General features: G+C 44.3%; 1 protein-coding gene across 3 annotated transcripts in view; it reads right to left on the minus strand.

Moving 5' to 3' along the window:
- TENM4 (teneurin transmembrane protein 4) overlaps nt 1-24,181 on the minus strand; it is a 1,476,030-nt gene that overhangs the window by 658,965 nt on the left and 792,884 nt on the right. The gene's annotated exons all lie outside the window — the stretch shown is intronic.

A 24,181-nucleotide genomic window follows, 5' to 3' on the forward strand; every position in this document is an offset into this window, starting at 1 on the left:
TGCTTAATTTGTAAATAAAAATGTGCCGGTGCTCAAAGCCCTCCTTTTAAACATGCGGCTTCTGTAATTAAATGTGGGAACACGGAATACTGAGGCAGCGTAATCCTGAGACCATCTCGGGCCTCTTCAATCTATATAAAGCCACTCCCTACCCCTTCAGCTCACTCTAGCAGCTTTCTGTTTTCTCCCTTTGTGACGCTTTTTCTATTTTTTTCCTTCCTCCGTCTTTCCCATATGTGCCTTTTGCTCGCAGCAAATGCTTGAGGCAGAAGAATAAGCCCCGGGGCGCAAAAATAAGTGCCGGTGCTCAGCACCGGAAACCCCAAGCACAAATTAAGCACTGGTTGAATCCCTCTCTTCCCTGTCAGTCACTGCTCCCACTTACCATGCGTCCCTCAGGTTCCTGTTGCACGACTTTGGCCGTGAGTAAATGCAACACGGCCACCAACAAGTGAAGGATGGTTGTTAAGGGGGTATGTCCCAAAAATATCATTTACATAAACATCATCTCATTGGAGTTAGTAATAGAAATCCATTCTATACCCACTGGTATAATATTTTGTGAATGATATTTAGAACACAGCATTGATGCCGGACCATAATTCAGAGTGCAGTATTGTGAAATAAGGATAGAAGTCTGTCAGCGGTGCACATAGGCAGGGATATTTGCCATCCAGTAGGGTGCAAGGTAAAGAGTTTCTGCAGGTTGGACCCTCAGGAACAATGTTAAAAACCCTGATGCAAGTTACTTTTGGGCGTTGGACCGGTCGGCTAACCGGGTGACTTTGCCTTACAGAGCCCAACACTGCTGCCATATCAGTTCCTGTTCATAAACAGTGGGACAGACACGATTCATGACAGTGGGCCGAGATCCAGATAAATGGATCAACGTATGCGCTACCCTCACTCACCATAGATTAATATGGAACTTATGTGTTCTAACAACATGTCGGCTTCACTCATCATGCTGTCAGTATTCAATTCAGAAAAACAACATTTAGTGAATTAAAAAATTATGCCAGGATATCAGCCAACAAACAATCGAAAACACATTTTGACAATCACACACACATATAACAGAAGTACACTTCTGGGAGTGATTTTACTGTACCAGCAACCAACACGGTCTCTCCGCCAAATGTTATTCATATTAAGTGAGTTATTCAGCCATTACCAACTGATTAAAGTGCATAATTTCCCTGTTAGAGGTACACACATCGCAATATGTGTACTTGTATTCTATTGAAATAATTAATGTAATGAAGTACCATTCAGAGGTACTTTCAAATGGTCTATAAATCAGGCTTTAACCTTAAGCAGCCCATAGAAATGGCACCAAAGTACTGCACTGCGAGGCATAAGCGTTTCGATCTCAGAGGGGACCAAGGTTTATTGAGATCTTCCTCAGGGCTCTGATATGACTGAGCTATACAAGACAGTTATGTCCAAATTTCCTTCCTCTTTCCTTACTAAAAAATAATAGTGCAGAGTTTGTTGGTCCAAACATGCCTTTACTTAGTAAATGGAGTTGCACCCCTTCTCAGTCTTCAGACCAAGTTGATGGGACGGCATCTCGTGCAGAGCTCTGCCCGGCTGCCTCTGTTCCCTTCGGCGCCTTTCATGACGAGAAACTCAAAGCATCGGATGTATTTTTTTAATTGTTTTTAATTTTTTGGCCGCTATTCTGGCACAATTTTCACATGGAAAACTTTTTTTTCTGAATTGAATACCGACAGTGTGGTGGGTAAAGTCCGCATAGAATGTTGTTATCACACATACATTCTTTATTAATTTATGGTGAGTCAGGGTAGCGTATATATTGAAAAGTGACATCACTTCCGGCACAGTGGGTTCGGACACACTCTTATTTATGGAATAAATAGCATCTATACTCAAATGCACAGGTGATAAAATGGGACAAGCACATTCCAATTAAAGATTCACACTGCTTGTGTTTTTATAGCTTCCTACGCAGGCTTTCCATTAGTCTTTCCAAAACAAGTCAAGGGAGGGCACAAGAAGGCGGCATCTAAGGAGCCAGGAGAGTGGCCGCGGAGGTGGGCGCGTGAGCCGGTGCAGCAGAGGTGGGGCGCGTGAGCTGGTGCAGCCGAGTGGAAAGGCGCGTATTTAGGTCAGATAGGCCTGGGGGTGCTGCATGAGGGGGGCCCGGGAGCAGCGGCGCGCTGGCTATTAACCTAATAGGTTGCACCCAAGCAGGTCCCCTGCTGCCTTTCGGGCTGCATTAGTAAACACAGCATTCCTCCAGAACCGCCGGACGTAGTAGCAAGCTATACGTTACATTATAGACAGAGTGGCAGCGACTGGTGATGGATGGACCAAGTAGCAGCGGTGCGATATATTTAATTGGCATGAATTCACAAGTCTTACATAGCACATATTTACAGTTTTGGCACAGGCTGGTGGAGCGGCTTGCTCAGATTCACAGTGTTCGGTCTAGTGCTGCATCTGGGTGTAGAATCATGGCCACCAGATCACATCACCACCACTTGCCCCCCTTTAGCCGCTCTCTTTCTCTAAATTCAGGGGTCTTTCAAGAGGTGCAACGCAATAATGCTTTATCGCACATCTAAAGATGCAGATGTGTCTCGGAGTTAGGAGTGCGCTACTCTGCTGCAGCATCTATACCACAGTGTATGTCATGTTGATTTGTAGAGCGCACAATTTACCCATCATGGTATCCAGGCGCAAAAAGCCAGAGTAACGCGAGAGGTCCCTACATGGTTATTTGACTAGCCTGGTCTTCAGTATCTTGCGGGACACAAGACGTGAGGAAGAGGCTCTGATGTGCAGAGTTTGGGGTGCAATCTAGGGGAATGTGCGCCATCCTACTGTGCTTTTGTGAACGCGGGGTGCGAGTGAGAGAGAAGCAGAGCCGAGGTGTCCAGCTGGCAGGTGGAAGTGTATTCGGTTATTCAGGTAGGCTGGTCCAGTGTTATGCAAGGCTTTCTATGTGTGCATGAGGACTTTGAACTGGCTGCGTTTGTGAAGGGAGCCAGAGGGGCCCTCTGAGGTGATCTGAGAAGTGGGTGTGGCATGGGTGGTCTTGCGGCGGTGTTCTGGATGTGAACTGTTTGGAGATTCTGTGTGAACTGCTTGCAGATTCCGGCAGAGTGTGTTGCCGTAGTCAAGTCTCCTAGTGATGAGTGCGTTTGTGACAACTCATCTGGTGGTCTGTGGGAACGATTTGAAGGTCTTTCAGAGCATGTGTAGAATGTGGAAGCAGGCAGTGCTCACTGCATCGACTTGTGCCGTCATATTGAGCTTGCTGTCCTAGATGATCCCCAGGTTATTGATGGGATCGGCTGGTGTTGCTGTTGGTCCTAGCTCTGTTTGCTACCACTTGGTGCCCCGTAGGGAGGCCTTGTTTCCGAAGACCAGTGCTTCTGTCTTGTCTAAGTTAAGTTCCAGGCAGTTGCTTCTCATCCATTCTGCTACCATGGTCACACAGTTGGTGAAGTTGGTTCTGGTGGTGTTAGTGTTGCTTGTCAGGGACAGGATGAGTTAGGTGTCGACGGCTTAGGTGATGATGTTGATGCCTTAAAATTGGGTGGTATTAGCAAGAGGTGCCATGTAAACGTTGAAAAGGGTAAGACTGACGAATAATCCATGAGGGACTCCAATGATCAAGCTCTTGGAGTCCGATGTGAAGGGTGGCAGTTTGACTTTCTGGGTTCTTCCTGTGAGGAAGGAGCAGATCCATTTGAGTGCGAGTCCTTGATGCCGAACTCATGGAGTCTTTTGATGAGTATGCTGTGGGAGACTGACTCGGACACTGCAAAGAGATTAAAGAGGATGAGGATGGTTGTGGACATGGCTACAAATGGCTGCCTTAGAGATGCACCACTGCAACATGGATATGGCCTTAGTGTCAAATCTGGGCTGTTTGCAAAGGGGACAGTTCATGACATCCCAGTCTGATCATGGCCTGAGCCATCACAAAGTAGACAAACTGTGCTGTTACTCCACTTCATTCAAAGACCTCATTGTTTCCAAAGAGAGCATATGAAAGATAGGAGCTTGGAGAAGTATCATAATCAGAGCCAAGGAATTAGTTATCATTACATAAAATTGCATACATGATATTTTGATGATTTTGACAGAAGGGTAGTTGCCTCTTAAATAGTTTCACAAGTCATTCAGTAGTTGTCAGTGCATCAAATGTATGGAATACTCCAAGAAAAGCATGCAATTCCTAAATATCACAATGAATGGAAGAAAAATGACCATGTGGAAAAATGTGTATACAACAAAGTGACAGATAAGAACAGACAAGTGCAAACAAGCTTCTATCTTAGCTGCAAATAAAGACAGGGCCTGTACCCCTGCCTCATTATTTTCACCACTGGTGGAGGGGCTACCCACTAAAGATCCAACCGGTCCGTCGAAGGTGAGGTCTTTGATTTACATCAACTGTGATACAAGTGTGTTTGTGTGCCTCAAATGATCCAATCTGGAGATCTTGTAATTAATTTTTGGTGTCCATCTGGGATGCATTGTGCATGGCTGCACAAGATGGTTGTTTCCATGCAGGTGGTCCTTTCGCCAGTGTGAACATGATAGACTAGCTGACGTTTAGTTTAAGGTTTCCCTCTCTGATACTGGAGTTGCCTGGTGAGTGAAATCATCATCCCTTCCCTGAGGTCATGTCGAGGACTGGATGGTTAAAAGGCCTGTTCAGTCCCCTTCTGGACTGCCTAAAGAAAGGACAACTCGCCTCAGAAGCCACAGTGCCACCCTGCAAAGAACGTATGATAAAAGGTGTCAAGCATCTGCGTAAGAGAGTATCAGTTTGGAGGGAAACACCACACACGGACAACATTGGAGCTCTTAGTTGAAAATGAACACTAATACTGAAGTGATTAGCTAGGCACCAAACTACCCCTGACATCAGGGAAGCAAAAAGAGCCTAGCAAGGATATCTAGAAGTAGCATCCATAAAAACTGTTAGAAGCAGCAACAATCAGATACAAAAATAGTACTAAGTGGGGACAAAGAATGTGATAAAAAATAAAGGAGCGAACCAATGCACCCCTCCCTTGGATATAGTTCCTTGAATATGATTCAAACAGAAGCTGACATCACAGGGAAAGACTCTACTTCATCTTGGATTGAGAACGTTGGATTGCATGCTTTGGACAGAGCACCATTTTGTAAAGATCAGTTTTTTACTTCCGTTTGCGTCCCTTGCCTGAAACTCAAGGCCTTCCTTTGGCACATGAAGACACCCGAGTTTGACACCCTTTACCTGGTGCTGAATCGTACAATGCTGCCACCGCTCTTTAGTTGCGACACTCCTAGCAACTCGTGGAACACTCCTCCAGGTGATAGTGCGCATGGAGACCCCAGAGCAGTCTAGATTGCAGAGGATCCTCCACCACGCACTGAGCGCAGAGTCTAGCAGCCTTTCTTGGATATGCGTGCTTGGCACAGATATAACAGGTCAGTGAAACTAATTTCACCGCCATTCTCCTAGGCCGCTGCTGTAGCCCAAAGCACAAGCTCTGACATTCTTCAGTTCTGGCTGAACTACCTTTATGGAAAGGTTCACTAACATAAGGACAAAATATTAAAATATAGTTCTTCACAACTGGAGGATGATATCAACCTTTGAAGAACACACCACTTTGGATGGCCAAGGATTCCCACGTGTGGTTCGAAGTGGGACAAACACTGAGTCAATAACTCACACTTCTCTTGGACTTTGAGGAGAACTCACACACCACTGTTTGGAAGGAAGTAAACCAAGGCAGATCCATTGGTGAGTTCTCAGCTTTTGTTCTGGGACTAAACCCTGCACATGGGCGAATCTCTGCTAGTGTGACTGGCTTGAAGAAGGGACTAGAACTGCTCAGTGACAAAATAAGCCAAACAATGGCTGCCTATAAGACAGGCTGAAGATCTGTGTGGTCATCTCAGTGGGCACAATCACTCAGAAACACAGTTCTTCCAGAGTCACCATAGCTATATTTTCACCTGGGTCATGAGCTTCAGAGATGCTTTCCTGACATAATGTATAGCGAGCTTGCACCAATTCAGCTCATCTAATAGACGTAGGGTGTGCACTTAAACCCACATCTAGCTAGTGAGGCACACAGGTCGTCCCTTCATTCATGCTATTGAGGCTGTTCTAGTGCACTGGGCAGGGGTCCTCATTCTGGAATATACACAGGTCCAGAGATATTGTTTTTGGACCGTGACACTGTGTCCTAGTTCTCAATTTGGGATAGGCTGAGGCTTATGACATGGTGGATACTGTTGGTGCCAATCTCAACAGAAAAAAAAAGAAAGACACTTAATTTTTTTTTTACCTGTGAGGTACAACGTTTTGGGCATAGACACACTCAACATTTTGTCCCCTATTGAAAACACTTTGAGACCGTGAGACCAATTAGGACACATACTGCTGGATGTCTCGCAGTCACGTTGAACTAGCCTTGGCACCCTCAATCGCCGGTTGCTTACTTATAGGGGCAACGTTATTTGTTTGGTTCATGGGCATTTGAGCTTAAAGGATTGCCTCTACTCTTTTTCAAGTAAACTTCAGCAGCGGTCATAAACCCGCCGAGTTGTCCAGTTTGCACCCAGAGCCAGTGACTGCTGATGTAGAGGACCAAACATATATCAACCCACAGCTTATCGACCTGTCTAGCAGGGCTGTTCCTTTGAGGAGCTTTCTTTTCAAACACTTGCAGTAAACCTGATGAGTCCTGAAGCCATCCAAGAACACACAAATGGACCTCCAGGAGATAACACTGACTATTGGCCTGTCTGCTATTTCATAATACAGAGCCTTGTGTGAAAATGATATAAAGATATTTGTATCATATCGTGGCCTCACAAGACTGTAACAACTTCTGTATTTGTGTATCATAGTCTTAGCTTCTTTACCTCTTAATACAGTTCTAATATTTAAAGATATCACACTGGCTGGGCTTGGAGTGAGAGTTGTAACAGGCTGTCCTAAAGTTTCTGGCACCTACCACATCCCGGAGTACCCCTCGACTGCTCGACTTCGCTACACTCGGAGAGTGAAGAGCTCAAAGGGTAAAACTTGCTTATCCATCCGACATTGCACTGGTTCGGCACCCTGAATCTCCCCCGGCAAACTATTGTACCCACATAGTGCACAGGCCAGAAACTACTGACTGGCCTCCCAGGAACCATTTAAAAAGAAAAGGGCAAGCTGATTTTGCAATGCTATTATGACTCATGTCATAGTAAACGGAAAATGCAACAGATTTCCAAGAGAAGAATTCAATTCTAATCACATCTTTCCAAATTGAATACATTGTTTCATCTGGGTCTAATGATTAAGGGCCTGATTTAGAGCTTGGCAGATGGCTATTTCGTCACCGACGTGATGGATACCCTACTTTCCCTACTGAAAGTACTAAAGGCTGTAATTCACTTGTAATACACCCGACGGGATACCACCCATGGTTGTGACGGAGAAGCCCATCTACCAAACTCTAAACCAGACCCAGTGTTCCTGTTCTATCGGCTCCCAAATTTGAGATGCTCATAAACAGGCCAGTTCTCACTGCTAAGCAGTATACCTGACTGAAAATTTGTGTGTATTCACAAACCTCTGTGGCAAAAAAAGATTTTGGCATTTATTGTACGTGCTGTGTCCGTGATATCTGCTTATTTATTTCGCATGCACTGCTCATGGGTAATGCACATATGCATGTGATAAACAGAATAAAATTGATCTGAGAAGGGGCACAATTTAATATTAGTAAAAAAGTGGTGCTTCTTCCCATAGCACAGAGACACATGGCCAGCTGAAAAATGGCCGAAGCGGGTGACTTGCACTTTATCAAAGAAAGCCGGCAGCATTGTGGATGGGTGTTACGTATATGCATTTATTTGGCACAAACATGTGCTGTAAGAACACTAGGGACCGTATTAAGGGTGCACTGCCCCGGTTTGCACCATGGCGCATCTCTATAGGTGTACTGGACGCAAACAGGGACCGTGCACCCTATTGCTGATAATGTACTGCTCTGGTAAGAATGCATGCGTGAAGGACAGACCACAGTGGAAGCAGCCGGTTCACACTCTAATTCTAAAAAACGATTTCTATTTCCACAGCTGTGAACCTTTACAATCTATATACTCTTCATGGAACGTGGATGTGGAGCTAAGAACAGTAAATATCTCTCTCTCTCTAGATATATATATATATATATATATATATATATATGTATATATATATATTTTGTTGGACTTTTTTCCTATGCAGGGTCATCCCCAATCTTATTGCCTCCTGCCTCCTATTTTTTCTGACCTGTTGCTGTTGGATTTTGAACTCTGAGCACTTTACCACTGCTAACCAGTGCTAAAGTGCATATGCTCTCTGTGTAAATTGTATTGTTGATTGGTTTATCCATGATTGGCATATTTGATTTACTAGTAAGTCCCTAGTAAAGTGCACTAGAGGTGCCAGGGCCTGTAAATCAAATGCTACTAGTGGGCCTGCAGCACTGGTTGTGCCACCCACATAAGTAGCTCTGTAATCATGTCTCAGACCTGCCACTGCAGTGTCTGTGTGTGCAGTTTTAACTGTAAATTCGACTTGGCAAGTGTACCCACTTGCCAGACCGAAACCTTCCCTTTTCTTACATGTAAGACACCCAAAGGTAGCCCCTAGGTAGCCCCAAGGGCAGGGTGCAGTAGTAATGTGTTTTATATGTCCTGACAGTGAAATATTGCTAAATTTGTTTTTCACTGTTGCAAGGCCTGTCCCTCCCTTAGGTTAACATGGGGGCTACCTTTAAATATGATTAAAGTGTAGATTCCCTTTGGGAGCGGATGGACATGTGGAGTTTGGGGTCTCTGAGCTCACAATTTAAAAATACATCTTTTAGTAAAGTTGATTTTAAGATTGTGTGTTTGAAAATACCACTTTTAGAAAGTGAGCATTTTCTTGCTTATACCATTTCTGTGACTCTGCCTGTTTGTAGATTCCCTGTCTGGGTCAGTTTGACAGTTGGGCTGGTTGCACCTCACACTAGACAGTGACACAAAGGGAGCCGGGGTGTAGCCTGCATATCCTGATGAGCCATCTGTGCTAGGAGGGACGGGAGGAGTGGTCACTCACACCTGAAAGGGCTGTGCCTGCCCTCACACAATGCAGTCTCCAACCCCCTGGTGAGTGTCTGGGGCCTGGCCTGGGCAAGGCAGGATTTCACATTCAAAAGAGACTTTACTTTGAAGTAGGCCTACTTCAAAGGAGAAATTGGGTATAGAAGGGCACCCAAAACCACAGACTTTAGAAACACTTCTGGAAACAAGAGGAACCTCTGCCTGGAGAAGAGCTGAATAGCTGAGGAAGAAGAGATGACCTGCCTGTGACTGTGCTTTTGTGGAGCTATCCTGCAGTTCCTGCTTCTGCCAGAGGAAGAGGGCAAAGACTGGACTTTATGTGCATTCCATCTTGAGAAGAAGTCTCCACAGGCTTGATTTAGCGCTTGCCTCCTGTTGTTTGAAGTCTCAGGGACAGCAAGCTACCAAGGGGGTATGCAGGGGTTAGCCTGAGGGTGATTCTCTTTTACCCTGATTAGAGTGAGGGTCCTTGCTTGAACAGGGGGTAACCTGACTGTCAACCAAAGACCCCATTTCTAACTTTGGTGATCAGCGGTTGGGATTTGGACTTGTATTTGCACTTGACATACAGTAATTAAGTGTACACTACTGCTTGAGTTCAGACCACTACGTGACCACATACTACTTGTCTGGTGATTTTTCTTTTTTTTCTTTTGGGACTCCTTTTTGTTCTACTTCCATATTTTTGGTGACCTCTTTGTTGATCTTGGAACTTTGCACTTGTTGCCATCATGTCTCAATCTGAGGATGCAACAGCTGGAGCTGTGTTTGAATTAGGGAAACTGAAGAGGTACTCAGTTGCTCAATTGAAAACGTTCTGTAAAGATCTTGCCTGTCCCGTTAAGAGAACTGCCAGGAAGGGGGAGCTGCAAAAGGCACTGAGGGCCTGGGTGACAGTCAAGGAGGCTAGGGGGCTCACAGAGGATGAGGATGAGGAAGTGCAGAGTCTACACAGTGGTGTAGTGGAGGTACCTGTTACACCTGGGGGGAGGGTCTCCAGGATAGGTAGCAGCGTCTCATCTGAGGGCTTGACTCCTGAAGAATTGCAGGACAGACAGGCAGAGAGGGAGCACCAGAGGGAGTTGGAGAAAATGAGGATGGCCTTTGAGGTAAAAAAGATGATTTTGGCTTATGAGCTAAAACTGAAAGAGCTAGAAGTCATGAGGACTGAGTCCAGCCTGAATGGTGGCAGCAACAATTTTATATCCAGTACTGCTGAAGAAGTGCACATGCCCAGAGATGTGGTGCCCTGCTTGAAGGAGGGAGTTGGCACACATCAGGAGGTTCAGGGGTATGAGGTAGCTCCAGTGGTGTACAGGGTCCCTGAGGTGGATTGGGGAACTGGCATAGGGAGTCATATTCCTACTGATAGGAGGGACACTCTAGTGACTCTAGATGAGAGTGACAGGGAGAGGGGTTCCCCCCAGGTAGAAGTCCTGGTTATGGAGTGTGAAGACATCCCAGAAGAGTGTGGGTTGAGTGTCAGGGACAGTCAGGTACTGTCTCACCAGTCTCAGGAGGGTGATGTGGGGTGCTTTTTCAAAGCCGAGTCACTGGATGGTTGGGTGAAGGGTACTCTGGTTAATTCATGTGAGGGGCTGAGTGATGTAATTGCTAGAGAACATTTGTCTATTCCTTGTTTTCCAGAGCTACGCCAACACCAGGTGGAGTGTGAGTTCTCTGACCCCAGGGAGCTTACACTGGAGGCAGACTCCTGGCTAAGTACCAGAGAGTCTGAAAAGGCATTTGGGGTTGCTCCTGAGAGGAGTGGTCTAGGTATTTCCCAACCAGGTGAGGTAGGGAAGGATTGTAGTGTACCAGGTAGGTCCCAGTGTAGTTGGATGGGTGAGGGACCCCATGTCCAGTCTCAGAGGAGAGGGAATGGGTTGAGGCCCAAGGTTCCCGAGATCCGGTCCCAGGTCCTGGAGGGTTCCATGAGGGAACACCAGGAGGGGAGCCTAGCCTGTACCATAGGGCCATCTGTTGAGGGAGACACCACAGTGTCAGGAGAACTTGGAGGGGCGGCTGTAGCCAGCGTCCCACCAGTTCTGGTGTCTGGCAGTTCCACTCCTAGTGAGGGGGTGCAGAAGTCCAGACAGAGAGTTGAGAGGGGGTTGCAGACCCCAGGGGGTAAGCAGGGGTTAGCTGAGGGTGATTCTCTTTTACGCTGACTAGAGTGGGGGCCCTTGCTTGAACAGGGGGTAACCTGACTGTCAACCAATGACCCTATTTTTAACAGATAGATAGATAGATAGATAGATAGATAGATAGATAGATAGATAGATAGATAGATAGATAGATGGATAGATTGATAGATAAAAGAAAGAAGTGACGCAAACAGATGTACTCGCCAAAGAACAAAAATATATTTCCACTACAACTATCAGCTTCCACCTTTCTCAGGTAGTGCAAGATGGTTTGCTCAGTGGCTGCAAAGTTGACACTGCTGGATTTTCAAAAGGCATCATGAGTGAAGATTCAATTTGGAATGTGGAATCAATGCAGTCCTGAGATCTCTTGAGATATCCAGTAATCAGGTGGTATTGTTAGTGAAATTTAATCCATCTGGATGCAGTGATTTCAAATGGTACATCCAAAAAATTTTACCGGCGTCCAGTAGTTCTTCCTTTAAGACATGTTCCACAGGGAAAATTTTCAAATATGATAGTAAATGATCCACCAGGCTAAAATGATTGGCTACAGGGTCGTCACGTTTCTTATTAATTATTGCTGATTTGTGGTTCCTGAATCATGTACGGAGGTCATTCACTGTTTGGTCTGCATATTGTTTTTTACAGCTTTGGAGTTGGCACTGAATCACATAAATAAAGCATATTGAGTGACATGTAAGATGTTGTCGTGTGCCATAGGTCCTTCTCATAATAGAGCTAGTTACTGAGGATGTCTGTTAAAGGTATTTACAGGTAATGCACTTTTTAGAATCAAAGCATTGAACCCCTGCATTTGTTACAGCTTGCTTGAGTTCAGCTCTTGCAGTAAGAGAACATAAATTGGGAGCTCTGCGCTAAGCAATGACTTGTGGTTTTGGAAAAACCTTTTGCAATTTTCACAAGTTGATAGTATGGGAAATGTTTTTTTGCATTATATTTCTGTAGTTGGGAGCTGGTGGATGATAGTCAACCACAAATGGGATCCTGTCGTTTTTCCGCTGTCGGTATTCCAAATAAGTGCTTCCCTGGGTAACTGCATTTTGTTGCTGTATGATATGCAGAGGATAGCCTGGATTTTTAAATAAAGTAGCAAGCTCCTGCAGATAGTCTTTATAGGTGTCCTTATTATTGCAGATGCGTCTTATTCTGAGTGCTTGGCTGTAGATGATGCTGAGTTTAGTGTGGCGTGGGTGACATGAAGTCCAGTTTCAATGAAAATGAGCATCTGTAGGCTCGTGGTACAGATCAGTTATAATTTTTTGTTAATGAATGGTGAGTAGCACATCCAGAAAATGGAGATGGTGCTTCTGTTTAGTATTGCTGATGGTGAATTTGATGGTAGGATGGATACTGTTGATATAAGCAGTAAATTGTTCCAGCGTTCTACTTCCTGCATTCCATATTATAAATATGTCATAAATGTATTGTAGACATACCAGTGGTTTCATGCTAGAATTAGCAAGTATATAGGCCCAGATTTCAGAGGGCCTAGTGCCTCCTTGCTCCACATTAGCATCATTTTTTTACACTTATGTGGCCCAATGAGGCCAAAATCGCCAAGCCATATTTGCAAAGTGTCGCATTGCATGCATTGCACCACTTTATAACCCATTGCGCCACATTATGCCTGAGCCAGGCATAATGTATGCAAGGGGGGTTCCCCCATTAGAGGGACTGCAAAAATGGCGCAATGGAATCTAAGAGATTCCACGGCATCATTGTTTGCAGCTACTTTTAACGCCTGCACAGAGCAGGGGTTAAAAGGGGACAAACCATTGCTTTCAATTGGCCCCTATGTACTGTGTAGGATTAGCGCCAAAATGTTGGTGCAAATCCTGCACAGTACATTGATAGCGTAAAAAATGTAGATGCTATTGCTCGTACCCTGCACCATGGTGCACCGTATATTAAATACAGTGCACACATGGTGGCAGTAGGGGAGTGCTAAGGGGCCCCAGAAAAGTGTCCCTGCATTGGATGCAGTTCATAGTCCTCTAGTTTGCCCGTGAAGATATTTGAATAGGATGGAGCCATCCAAGTGCCCATGGAAGTCCCTTGAATCTGCAGATGGTGTTTAACATTGAAGGCAAATTGTTGGCTTTAAGGATAACTCTTGCAAAGTTGTTAAGTACATTTGTTGATGGCTTTTGCACAGTTCTTTTATTAAGAGCTTCACATAATGCCATAAGCCCATCTTCATGTAGTATATTGGTGTTTAATGATGTAACATCAAATGTAGCCAGAAGATTGTCATCATCAAATGTGTAGGTTTGGTTTCATTTTTCAACAATCTGAAGGAAGTGACTGGTATCCTTAACAAGTTATGGAAGTTCCTGGAGTATAGACTACAGTTGCAGGTCGACAAATAAAGATAATCACTCAGTATCTGTATCGTTGCCAGAGATGACGGCATGGCCAGAATTGATAATTGTGTGAATTTGGGAAGCATATAAAACCTCTCAAGTCTTATATATATATAGACAGACACTGCATTTCAGGACTCTGTGTTACCTGTGGAAGCAAATAAATCTTTGAACTGAATACGAGCATATTGAATTTTTGGGATATATCCGATGGGATCGGTGCAGCCGTCTGATGGCCATCAGTCCATTTGTTGAAGAATTATATATATATATATATATGACACACAAAGCCAGTACGTTGCCCTGTTGCCCACATACCATTCAAAGGCTATTTCAGTGGCTATAGCCATGTTGCTGGATTAACCCATTGACCCAGGGGTATGAAGAGGACACGTGACTTGCAACAAGAACTCCTGTCCCTTCACACCCCTGAGAAGGGCTTCTCAAAGTCTGTGTAACTGGGTGATGGTGAAGTGTCACAGCTCTAAGTACTTAATCATATAAACATGTACCAGAGTGGTTGTGCTCCATTTCTGCAGGTAATATAACACATTTGAATGTGCCAAATAGTATTTTGTTTTTGGGACCTTCTATCCAGCATCCATAAAATGTCCTATTGAATGTGGAGTGCTCTAGGGACATCGATTTATGAAGGACAAAGCAATTCCATGTTATAGGAAAAGAGAAAAGGTACCATTGATTCAGAATATGATCCCCCAGTTTACTTGTAGCTTATTTCCATATCTTGGCTTTGTACAGCCAGCCTGCTATGCTTTGAAAAGTCTAGATATCTACTACACCTTCTAGTGGGAGACCGCACTCCAATGGTTCTCAACCACAGCCAAAAGGCAAGACAATAACGCAATTGCCCTGTATTAGACATTGACACAGCCCAGCTGCAGAGAGAGACACATAGGCGGTCTGAGAAAAAAGAGACAAGCTGTTTACAAGCTGAACAGTGCCTGCCAACAAACTAAGGTGTTAACTGTGATTTACACATTCCTCTCCTGCCATTTTTTACATAAGAAAGAGAGGAACATGGAGAAATGTCTTCTCTTTTGGAGAGAAGAGTTGTGTGACTTTGCATGCAACACTTTTATTTATGTAACTAGACGTAATTGACTAAATATAGTTCATCAATTAGTCTTCAAAACAAGGTGTTGGAATGACTAAAGCACATCCCATTTACAAATTCACAAGCTATCTTTTTTTTAATAGTTGCAGTCCCTACTTTAAATAGAGTTTCAAAAGTAAGTAAACCTCATCAAGTAAAGACAGTGCAAAACAAGGAAGCAACAAGGTACCCGCAAGAGTGGTCACAGCGGTAACTTGTTAACTAGGTGTGACTCCATGCTCTGTGGTCATTGGAACCTTGGGCAGTGCAAAACAGGGTACTGGGAGCCAACAGACAGGGGAGGCATCATTGGGCTACTTAAATGGACACAAGAACGCAACCTATCAAATAACCCAAACAGGTAGCGCCGACGACTGGACAATCCTGAATGCAGACTCAGAATAAAAAAAGTTGTGTTACCATTACAGTTCACGTGGCTAACACAGTCTCTTGACCAGGTACTTTAATTAAGCGAGGTCCTGACTTTTATCTTTTCGGCAATGAATCAATAGCAGAGCTGAGGCATCCTGGTGTCCAATGATGGACCTACATCACTTGAAAGTAAAATAGGACTGATAGGAGGTGTCCATTGGGCAAGACACTGAAAAGAAACAGAACAGCATGGACTTTGAGAGGTCCTTTCTTCGATTTCCCTCTATGAACAACATTGATTACTTGATGTTTGCAGCTCTAATCAGAGTCGAGGAGGAGATGTATGAAAGCTCTCGGGGAGGTTTCTGATAGAACCACGTGCTCTAACAGGGAGCTCTCTTTCCCTCCCAGGAACATGGCCATGGCAGAGGAATCAACATTGTTCCATCATGTTCATGTTACATGTCTAGATTTGGCAGAAAAGGGATGCACATAATAACTATGAGAGGTCATAGACACGCTACATTGTTATCAATGACATGCAATAAACTTAAATATGGTTTTAGTTAATAGTTTTCTGTAACTACAACGGCAATCGGCGTTGGGCTGATTCCCAAAGAAAAATAAACTATTTAAAGAATGGCATATAGCAACAAGCCGCTATCAGCAAGAGTGTAGAAATAAGAGCGCCATGAAGCACAAGAAGGAGGGAAGAGTTATGCAGTCAGACAAGAGGGAAAGGAGATGGTAAGAGTATAAGTGGAGGTGCAAAATGTTAGTAATCAATCCTTCCTCAAGGAGAGAGGGCGGGGAGCAGCGCGCATGCTGGTAGGGAGTTAGGGTTCCAAAGGTTCTGCAACTGAATTGGACTGATTTTGCACAATTTTTAATCTGCTGTTTGCAAAAGAAGGGAGTTCTCGCTTCAAAGGCAACATTATTCTCCAGAGGTATTTTGGAGGTTGGTAAGCAGGAAGATTTCTTTAGGTGTAACGTTTTTAGGATGATGCACAAAATTCTTAATGTGATCCTGCCTCAAGGGGGAGCCAGCGCAATTGCCTCAATCCAGGAGATACATGATCACACCTAGAGTTCACTGTGAATGGACTTGCTTTTGAGTGTAGAATGGCTTTCAGTGGAGCGATGTTTGTTTGAGACTCTCCCCAGTATGGCATTGCCACAGTTTTGACGCAATGATAAAGGCATGAGTTTCAAATTTAAATTGCGAGGGTGCTAGTAAATGTTTGATTTCGTTACTGAGTGAAGATAGAAGTTGGTAGTATGGGCAACTCTGTTGATGTGGCGCATGATGGACAGATCATTAGCTGATGACAGAAGTGTTTACCATGAGCAAGTTAAGACAGTGGTGTCAAAACTATTTAAAGGGTGACCAACAGGAAAAAAGTGTTTTGTGGATATAATATCCGAAGTTCTACTGTACCCACTGTTGCAGTGGCCGCCGGCAGTTTTAGGAGGGAGGGGGGTGGGCGGTGAGCACACTCACACTTTCACACACACGCACGCACGCACATCCATTAACAACACTCATCAACATTCAAACATACAAGCACGCACAAAACATCCATTTAAAAAGATCACACACACTCACACTTACCTTCAGCCTCGGAGGTCCCAGGAGGGTTGGGACTGCTGCCTTCCCTCACTGGCTGACCTTGGGTCAGCCAGTGAGGGAAGGCAGCAGTCCCAGCCTCGTCACAGAGTGGGATGGGGTCAGTGAGACTGCTGACCCAACCCCACTCTGTGACGAGGTGTCACTGATTGACATTCGCCCTGGGCGCTTCAGGAATTGAACCTGAAGCGCCCAGGTCGAAGTCAATGGGTGACGCTTTCCTCGTAATCCGGGGGAGGGCCTCAATGCACCTTTGCTGAGCTGAGTAGGTCACGCCCCTAGGAGCTGTGACCTCTTCAGCCCAGCAAAGTTCAGCTCAGGCAGCCAGGAGTCTGCGCAAATCGTGCATGTCTGCTCCTGGCTGCCTGACCTCAACATGAAGAGTGTCTGTCACTCAGCCTGACAGACACTCTTCATGAGAGGCAAAAGGTGGGGGGGCGTGGCCCCTCTGCCCTAAAGGACGGGCCGCGCCTGCACTGTTGGCGTTTCATGAGACCGGCGCAGAGCAGTAATATATCCTTTCCAGAGAAAGTTTTCTCAGAAATTGTGTATCTTCAGCATATTGAAGAAAGGCTACTTTGGCACCCCTGAATATCGAGCACAACAGTTTGAGAGATAAGTTGAAAAAGATTTCTGCTCGTATAGTGGCTTTGGGAATTAGACAAGGTATTTTAGCCCCAATTGAAGTGTGGGCTCCTATCTTTACCAAGTGACAGAGACTGGCTAAGAAGGAAGAGAATCAACTCAGGACTAACTCACAAAAGGCCATGTGGCGCTCCAGGGTTCTCATCTGATCATCATGGCCAACTATGTCAAAAGCAGATGAAAGGTAGAGCATTATGAGTAGGGAAACTTTCACATCATTCAAAGCGTCTATCTCTGTACTGTGCCATCACAAAAATCTGATTGGTTATGAGTCCGAAAGTGGTTGTTACTGATGCTGGATGCGAGTTAGAAAGAGACGCATTTCTCAATTGCTTTCTTGAACCATCGCATATTAGAAACTGGTATGAAGTTGGTCAGGATATTTGGGTCCAGATTCCAGTTTCTGTAGTGTTAGGGAGATCACTCCAACTTGTAGGGTGTCAAGAAATATGCCTTAATCAACAGAGGTATTGAGTAATGAGCATCTTGTTTATTAAAAAAAATTGAAAACTTATTTTATGATGTATGCACTGAGAGAATCTGATATTTGGTAAGTTGGATGAAGTTTTGGAGGTAAAGTCATTGGGAATCATTTACTGCAATCTTATCAAGTATTATCCTGAACATTTGGTGTGGCTTGGGATCACATGAAAATACGTTGCACAAACCGCACTATATCAATCCCCCAGGTTCACAACCTCATTATAAGCAAAAAGGAACCTCACTGTATCAACAAGGAACAAGGGAAGCTCACACCAATCATTTAGCAATCTCTATTTCACAGGCATCAAACTTTATCAATCCCATTAATATTCAGCTTGAGCAACTGCCCCTAGAGAGGAACCTCATCAATTATGAAGAACTATACATAAATCAACTGAAAGTCAAATGTATCTGAAACAACCAGCATGTGATGCCTTGAAAGCAACAGTTCCTGCTTTTACACCGTTGAAAGCTGACGGAACGCAAGTCAAGTCAATGGAACAAAGTCAATGACTACCCAAGAAGATTCAATACAGATCTATTTGTCTTTCCACTGATTGTATTGACAGCATTCTCACTGCTTCCACGATGTCTCACATCTTGAAGCCAAAACAAATGCTTTTAGAGAATGTTTGAGTATTATTTGGCAAAAAGCAAGGCTCTCCTGCTCCACTTTATTGCTTGATAACAGCACCAGATCTATCAAGTTTGTGGCTGTGAAAGGTGAAAACCACTTATACTGCAAGAAGACCTGCATATTGATGGAGACAGAAGGCCTTTCAGCAAAAGCAGCCTCACATTCTGCAACTTGTGTGGTCGCAGTACCAAAAGAGTGACACCACTTTCCACTCAACGTCCCGCATTGTGTTCCAGACGATTATCCTGGGATGCTCATCCTGGGTCAGCCTTCATATCGCTAATTAAACTACCTCAAAACTTCTCAACCTCTACAATCCTTAATCTCAGTGTTCTCAAGCAAACCTTCTCTCAATATGTACTGGATCCTGGAAGGCTACCAGTCTATTTCCCTATTTACTAGCCATTGGAAAAGCACTGATACCTCATATCATCTAAACCTTTATTTTGGGTGATAGGTTCTTGTGCTAATCTTCTGCAATGTCTCTAAGCCTGGGATACAACCATAACTGTTATATATGATGCTGTTGCTCTGTCACTGTAGATGTTTCCGCTACTCACCTCCTAAGGTTGGTGTTATATTAATACAACCATACAGGGGTCTTGGAAATTGCACCATAAAGTCCTGAATGTATAATGCCTGACCAACATACTGGCTTGTAGCTGATGAGCTCAAACCAAGATACTTTGCACTCGAATAACATCATCTTCAGTTCTCTTGAGGAAGTGGAACAACCACATATGTTGGCTTACGTCTTTATTTTGGAGTCAAGTGCTAAAATATTCTAATATAAAGAGTGTAGTAGGTTGTGTGACGTTAAGATTATCACGGGAAATGTAGCTCTCCGACTGTAGGTAAAGTGGAGCTTTCATTCTCACTTCTGTAATTGCCATAGTTTGAGTTAGCTAGGACTGTAAGAAATGTTGGCTTTTAGGGCTTTGTTGCAAAATTATATTGAGGGCTGCTGAAACTATGTGGAAGCGAAGGCCCAAACTAGCAATAGGGTTGACTAAATGCAATAAGAAAAGTCAAATTATGTGGTGTAATGTAGAAAATACTGCGACAATATTATTTTGTCATACATGTATTAACAATGTCTGAGCAGACTTTTCACCTGATTAGTATCAGTTTGGAGTCTGAAAACTATGCAGCAGATGTCTGATTATGTGGCAAGTGCTGTAAATTCACAATTATGCAGAAAATGACAGAGCCACAAAATCGCATAACTATGGTACCTGGTTTATAGTAGCTATCACTTCAGGTACCCACACAGACGGTCTTGGTTTTTACCTCAAGCATTCTTGTGCTTCTTTGCTTTTTGCTGAAATCCGATGTTTGTAGTTTGTTGGTGGCCTAGGCAGTGTGAGTCCAAATGTGAAGTTTGTTGGTGGCCTAGGCAGTGTGAGTCCAAATGTAAAGTTTGTTGGTGGCCTAGGCAGTGTGAGTCCAAATGTAAAGTTTGTTGATGGCCTTGGCGGCGTGAGTCCAAATGTAAAGTTTGTTGGTGGCCTAGGCAGTGTGAGTCCAAATGTAAAGTTTGTTGGTGGCCTTGGCAGCGTGAGTCCAAATGTAAAGTTTGTTGGTGGCCTTGGCGGTGTGAGTCTAAATGTAAAGTTGGTTGGTGGCTTAGGCGGTGTGAGTCCAAATGTAAAGTTTGTTGGTGGCCTAGGCAGTGTAAGTCCAAATGTAAAGTTTGTTGGTGGCCTAGGCAGTGTGAGTCCAAATGTAAAGTTTGTTGGTGGCCTTGGCAGCGTGAGTCCAAATGTAAAGTTTGTTGGTGGCCTAGGCAGCGTGAGTCCAAATGTAAAGTTTGTTGGTGGCCTTGGCGGTGTGAGTCTAAATGTAAAGTTGGTTGGTGGCTTAGGCGGTGTGAGTCCAAATGTAAAGTTTGTTGGTGGCCTAGGCAGTGTAAGTCCAAATGTAAAGTTTGTTGGTGGCCTAGGCAGTGTAAATCCAAATGTAAAGTTTGGTGGTGCCCTAGGCAGTGTGAGTCCAAATGTAAAGTTTGTTGGTGGCCTAGGCAGTGTGAGTCCAAGTGTGAATGTCACCTTTTTGGGAATGATTAAAACCTGAATTGAGCTGACTTTTGACTGTTACACATTTTGCTAAAATTTGCCATATTTTCTGCATTCTCTCAGCCTCCCATGCAACAGTCGGTACACCTAATGCAATCCCCTGTCTGTACACTTGAGGAGAGTCCTTGCGGCTGTAGGATTTTGCCTAGGTGGTGTCTTGGTACTCCATTGTCCACAAGACAGTACCCCGCAGTACAACTAGGCCAGTGCGATTTTTAACCCAGCAAAATTTGCTAAACCTCACAAGATTTCAAGGAAGGTAGTTTGCATGCTTTTGTGACACAGGACACTGGTTTGAGCTGACAGTCCCTCATGGAAACAGTAAAACAGCACCAGAGAGACATGATTAGCTCCCTTGTATTTAGACCCTAAGGTATGCACTTTTGGTCAATTTTAATGCAAGATACTGCCCATTACATTTTGTGAGATTTCACATAATGTTCACGAAAAAATATCACCCCTGACAGAAACTGATCATAACAACACCTGGCTGCCCAGTCTTTCTATTCAAATGCAGTCCACAGGTGCTCCTGTACCTGGCACATTGATTCTGCCATGCATCAGATTTTTAAATATATTTTTAATTAATTCAGGTGTGTGTCATAGCCTTTGTGCTACGTACTATGTATTTTAGAAGGTGTCATATCGGTAGAGCTGTGATTTTTACACGAACCGCGTCCGATACTCCTGCTTCTCCTGACAGGGTGACAGAGCGAGGCGTGACATAGTTCCTCTGCAGTGAAGCCTGGAGAGATGCTGGTATGAGTGCTAACTGGTAAGGTGTGAGACAGGTGAGACATAAAGACAAGGCCCAATTACACGGAGCGAGTCAGAGAGGGAGCAAGTCTATTTCACACTAATTCAGAACATTCTCCTCCCTTCAAGAACACCATGAACAGAAGGGGGTGACAATGCAGGACCATTTTCCATAGAAACTTGGTCGCCACCTGTAATACAAGTTGCTCAGAAGGAGCTGTCAGGATATATTCCTACAGTTCATGGTCTGTAGAGTGAGCAGATGTTTCAGAATGTATGACGTCCCTCACAAAATTATTAAGTGATGTATGGGATCACTTTGAAAGTGTCAGAAAGCGGTAAGATTTGACAACGAAAAGTTATTTAGACTTCACTATTGCAAGCACTGGCAGGGTAGTAGTTCGGATTTTTTATTAATTAATAAAATGTAAGAAAATAAAATATCTAGACATGCAATAAACACCATGCCAGTTTAAAAATGCACACTTAACCAACTAAATGTCATAATCCCTGAAATAGCTGTGCTGGGATCAGATTCCATTATCATAAACCAGTAAATCCCTTCATGTGCCTGGCATCACTCACCATTTGCACTTCATTGGCATGTTGTGCTGTGGGCATTCCCTTCACTTTGTTAATGCCATGATATCACGCAGGCACCTATGCCCGTCTCTCAATCATGTGCCCAGGTATCCTCCAGATTCCAGACAAAGCAAACATGTGGTCCAGTTTTCTCCTCACACGCCTGTCAATGCCATATGTGCTCCAGACCCTTGTAACACTCAGTGCCATGTTGTTCCTCTTTCATGCGCCCATATGCCAGTGATTGCAAAGGGGGAACCAGGGTGTCTCCCATATGGCAGCCAATAGTATGATTGGAACAACACACCACCCAATTTGCTATTCAATGTAGTGATGCGCTCCACGTATACCCCAACTGATATCAATCCAATTATGAATACATGATACACCTATAAATCACTTTATGTCATGATGTGCCCATGGCATGTTCCCTTATACCAGTCAATGCATGATATGTTCCAGGTATCCCCCCATATATATGCCAGTCAAAACAACGATTCACCCCAGCCGTCACCCCGCATGCCAGAGAATGCCATTATCTGTCCGAGGTGTATGAAGAATGCACAGAACATGCCCAATGAACTGCGTGTGTGTAACAGAAGCAAAACACAAACAACTATTCCTGACCAATGTGAAGCTCCTTTAGACTCTGCTGAGTCAGCAAAATATTGGTTAGGTTCAGACCGGAGCCCCGATGCTCACAAAATGCAACATCAACGCAAGCATGTTACTGCTGCCCTCGAAGGATGATGGCGGCAGGGCCCATGAAAACACACTGAAGTCCCAGGGCAAATGAGGATTGAAGCAATACCTCAGGCTTGAAGGGATGCATCATTCTCAGAGAGTGCAAAGGAATGACTGAGTGTAAACAGGTGCTGTAGATGGGTGACGCGGGACGTCCTGGCATACACGAGTTACCACTGGGACATCTGGGGCCAGACGTACCAAAGGATTTTACCCATTCTGTGTCTATGGGAAAAAGCTTTCGTACATATGGCCCCTAGTGCCATACTAGGCTTTGATAACTGCTCTAGAGTCAGTGTGGGTGTTCAAGGCAGGAAATGAGGTCACAAGTGAGCTGGCCAATGAGGGAGAGTGTCATGAGACAAAGGAAATCTGAGTATTTTACACGTGACAGACGCTGACATCAATGACAGCAGGTAAAGTGCAGTTTCCGGCAGCGAGAGGTGTCCTGCATTTAAAGGTAGAGAAGCTTCTGAGGAACTCTGAAAAAGCGCGCAGATCTTTGATGTGTCATGTGACATTTCGTTGTGTCCATTGTTTAAGAGGTTCTTCAATGAAAAAGGGGGAAAAAAAGGAGGATTGGGCGGTCCAGTGTACGTTGCACATTGTTTAAGAGGGCCTGATATCATCCATGGATGGCTGCCTGAGCTGAATTCACTCCTAGAATTCGATAGGCAAAGTTGTCACTCAGTCAAATCCTAGTGAAAGGACACAAGCGGGAACAGCTCTGGTGATACCTAAAGTTTTCAACCAGCTGTGAGTAGGTGCGGGTATGTAAGAAAGAGGTGTGGACATCCTTGCCCAATTATTGTACAGATGCTAAACAACTTGCGGCACTGGACCAGCTTGAGAAGAATCTGGCCTTTATATTTTTGAACAAATATATGAGGACTAAAAAGTGACTATGAAAAATCACACAATGATACACAAAATGACTATTCATACACAACAAGCAGTAACATTTGAACTATTCATAAAGAGCCTGACTATGAGTTTGTACGAGGATCTCCATCAAAGACAACTCACTATTTGAAACATTTGAAATAAGTGAGAGGTGATATGTACATTATGATTTGCCAATGTTCAATGCTTATGTGCGGAGTGTAGCACCGAAACAATTTTCCAAAATAAACATAAATAGATGAAACAAGGATTGGTGATCCACCATGAAGACATCTGCCCCTGTCCTCTTTTCAGGCCTTGCCTCTGTCACCTTAGGTGCCTTTTAAGAAGATCATGCAGTGCCACCTAATCCCTGGTGATGATGTGTTCTCTCTAGAAATATTGGTTGCGCCCTAGCCACCATCACGCAGAGTCTGCGTCACCTTAGGTGCCTTTTACGAAGATTATGCAGTGCCACCTAATCCCTGGTGATGATGTGTTCTCTCTAGCAATATCGGCTGCGCCCTAGCCACCATCACGCAGAGTCTGCGTCACCTTAGGTGCCTTTTAAGAAGATCATGCAGGGCTACCTAATCCCTGG

The sequence above is a fragment of the Pleurodeles waltl genome, chromosome 8 (genome assembly GCF_031143425.1).
Source record: "Pleurodeles waltl isolate 20211129_DDA chromosome 8, aPleWal1.hap1.20221129, whole genome shotgun sequence".
NCBI classification, from domain to species: Eukaryota; Metazoa; Chordata; class Amphibia; order Caudata; family Salamandridae; genus Pleurodeles; species Pleurodeles waltl.